The sequence below is a fragment of the Mandrillus leucophaeus genome, unplaced genomic scaffold (genome assembly GCF_000951045.1).
Source record: "Mandrillus leucophaeus isolate KB7577 unplaced genomic scaffold, Mleu.le_1.0 Scaffold4, whole genome shotgun sequence".
Lineage (NCBI taxonomy): Eukaryota > Metazoa > Chordata > Mammalia > Primates > Cercopithecidae > Mandrillus > Mandrillus leucophaeus.
Genome location: NW_012104253.1, coordinates 497,654 through 501,532, shown reverse-complemented (window position 1 = coordinate 501,532; position 3,879 = coordinate 497,654).

Here is a 3,879-nt window from a genome sequence, read left to right as displayed (position 1 = left end):
AAAAAAAAAAAAAAGAAAAGAAAAGAAAGAACAGTTCTATCATTGAATGCACCTGATGAAATACTCTCAAAATATATAAAGCAAAAGTTTATGAAAGAGCCATAGTAAAATAACACTACACACCCACCAGAACAACTGAAATTTGAAACTTGACACCACCAAATATGATGAGAAAGTGGGGCCACTGGAACTCTTACATACTGTGGGTTGGTAGGTAATATGGTACCAACACTTTAGGAAAAGTTCTAACAGTTTCTAACAAAAACTGAACATACACCTGGTTTCTAAACCCACAATTCCACTTCTAGAGAACTCCACACTTAATAGAAATGAGGCCAGGTGCAGTGGTTCACACCTGTAATCCCAGCACTTTGGGAGGCTGAGGGAGGCGGATCACAAGGTCAATAGATCCAGACCATCCTGGCCAACATGGTGAAACCTCGTCTCTACTAAAAATACAAAAATTAGCTGGGTGTGGTGGCGGGCGCCTGTCGTCCCAGCTACTCGAGAGGCTGAGACAGGTGAATCACTTGAACCCAGGAGGCGGAGCTTGCAGTGAGCCGAGATCGTGCCACTGCACTCCAGCCTGGCGAAAGAGCAAGACTTCGACTCAATAAATAAATAAATAAATAAAAATGAAAGCAAATGTTCCTGAAAAGACTTACGAGAATGGCCATTGAAGTTTTTTTCATAATAATCCCAAACTGTAAACATCACAAGGACCTATTAACAGGAGAGTGGATAAACTGCACCATATACTAAAAATTGGATATTAACAATAAAAAGGAATGAATTACTAATGTGCACAACAAAAGTTATGAATCTCAAAAATGTACTGAAATGAAAGAAGCCTTATGAAAAAGAATACATATGTATGGTTCCAATTATATAAAGTTCTAAAACAGGCTACACTAATCTGTAGTGAAGAATTCAAGACAGTGATTGCTTCTGTGGATGGTGTGGGGTGGGGATTGATGGGAAAGGGCACAGGGGAACCTTCCATAGTGACAGCAATGTTTTATATCTTGATAGAAGTTTGGGTTACATAGGTGTATGGATATATGCATTTGTCCCAAATTTGTTCATTTCATTGTATGCAAATTTTACCTTAGGCTGGGCATGGTGGCTCATGCCTGTAATCCCAACACTTTGGGAGGGCTAAGCGGCCGGATCACCTGAGGTCAGGAGTTCGAGACCAGCCTGGCCAACATGGTGAAATCCTGTCTGTACTAAAAATACAAACGTTAGCTGGGCGTGGTGGTGGGTGTCTGTAATCCCATCTACTCGGGAGGCTGAGGCAGGAGAATCGCTTGTACCCAGGAGGCAGAGGTTACGGTGAGCCAAGATCGGCCATTGCACTCCAATCTGGGCGACAAGAGTGAAACTCTGTCTCAAAAAATAATAAAATAAAATAAAATAAAGTACAAAAAAATGAGCAGCATGTGGTGGCGCATGTCTGCAGTCATAGCTACTCAGGAGGCTGAGATGGAGGGCTCGCTTAAGCCTGGGAGGCTGAGGCTGCCGTGAGCCATGATCATGCCACTGCACCTGAGCCTGAGGGACAGAGTAAGACCCTGTCTCAAAAAACATAAGTAAAATAGATATATGATATATATTGTATATACAGATATTTCAATTAAAATATATAAAATATGAAATTATATATTTCATTACATGTCTAAGATTCTCAGAGTGGCCATGGCAACCAGTGTCTCTCAAGATGGCAGCTGCGGTGTCAGCATGGGTCCCAGAGTGGGTGGAGCAGAGTCCCCAGCGCACCCTCAAGGGAGCTGGAACATCACTGAGAAATCACCTTTGTTGTAGTAAGTCACTGAGACAGGAACAGTGTTGTCAGCAGAGCCTCCTTGACTGAGGCATGCCCGACACTGAGCGTGTCCCTTCTGAGTTCTCCTTTCAGTCTATGTCAGTCTACATCAGTCTATGTCAGTCCATATCAGTCTACATCAGTCCATGTCAGTCCATGTCTGTCTATGTCAGTCTACATTAGTCTATGTCAGTCTATGTCAGTCTATGTCAGTCCACATTAGTCTATGTCAGTCTACATTAGTCTATACCAGCTCACGTCAGTCTATGTCAGTCCATATCAGTCTACGTCAGTCCATGTCAGTCCGTGTCAGTCCATGTCAGTCCATGTCAGTCTATGTCAGTTTACATTAGTCTATGTTAGTCTATGTCAGTCCACGTTAGTCTATGTCAGTCTATGTTAGTCTGTATCAGCTCACGTCAGTCTATGTCAGTCCATATCAGTCTACGTCAGTCCATGTCAGTCCATGTCAGTCTATGTCAGTCTACATCAGTCTATGTCAGTCTATGTCAGTCCATGTTAGTCTATGTCAGTCTATGTCAGTCCATGTCAATCTGCATTAGTCTGTCAGTCTACATCAGTCTATCTCAGTCTGCGTTAGTCTGTGTCAGTCTATGTTAGTCTATGTCAGTCTGTGTTAGTCTATGTCAGTCTATGTCAGTCCACGTTAGTTTATGTCAGTCTACGTTAGTCTATGTCAGTCTATGTCAGTCCATGTCAGTCTATGTCAGTCTATGTCAGTCCATGTCAGTCTATGTCAGTCTATGTCAGTTTATATCAGTTTATATCAGTCCATATCAGTCCATGTCAGTCCATGTCAGTCCACGTCAGTCTATGTCAGACTACATTAGTCTATGTCAGTCTATGTCAGTCTACATTAGTCTATGTCAGTCTGCATTAGTCTATGTCAGTCTATGTTAGTCTATGTCAGTCTACATTAGTCTATGTCAGTCTGTGTCAGTCTGCATTAGTCTATGTCAGTCTATGATAGTCTATGTCAGTCCACGTTAGTCTTTGTCAGTCTGCATTAGTCTATGTCAGTCTGCGTTAGTCTATGTCAGTCTACGTTAGTCTATGTCAGTCTGTGTTAGTCTATGTCAGTCTGTGTTAGTCTATGTCAGTCTATATTAGTTTATGTCAGTCTACGTTAGTCTATGTCAGTCTATGTTAGTCTATGTCAGTATGTAAAAGGGATTTTTGCTGAAACATTTCTTTCTCATGCCTGTGGCTAGCCACCCAGATGCCCTCTACAGAAAAAAGTCAATATTATCAGAAATAGTTTATGCATATTCAAGCGAAATCATACTTTTTCTCCCTTTTTTATAACACAAACCATTGCGTGTTTTACATCCTGTTCTGAACCTTGTTTCTTTCACTTTATATTTTGGAAATTATTCCATAGCAGTACATGTATATTTTTGTCATCAATTTTTATAGCAAAATAATATTCCATTGCTAGAAGACAGCAATATTTATTTATTTAACCGGTGGCCTATTGATGGACCTTTGAGAAGTTTCCAATCTTTTGCTATTACAAACAACACTGAGTTAACCTCCAGTATACTGGGAAAAAGAATTATTATATAATAATTTACCTCGAGTCCAAAGGACCCTTTTAATTTTATTTATATTTTAAGTAGCCTTATAATAATTTACAGAAGAATAAAGGGATCATAACAAACAACCTTATTAGAAATTATAATACGAATGTAAGTGTAGGAAATCCAAATTTCAATCCCAAATTTTCCTGTTTTGAAAGTATATATACCAAGAAAGCACTGGGCACAGTGGCTTACACCTTAATCCCAGCACTTCGGGAGGCCGAGGCGGGCGGATCACGAGGTCAGGAGATTGAGACCATCCTGGCTAACACGGTGAAACCCCGTCTCTACTAAAAATACAAAAAAAGTTAGCCGGGCGTGGTGGCGGGCACCTGTAGTCCCAGCCACTTGGGAGGCTGAGGCAGGAGAATGGCGTGAACCCAGGAGGCGGAGCTTGCAAGAGCCGAGATCACACCACTGCACTCCAACCAGGGCAACAGAACGAAACTCCGT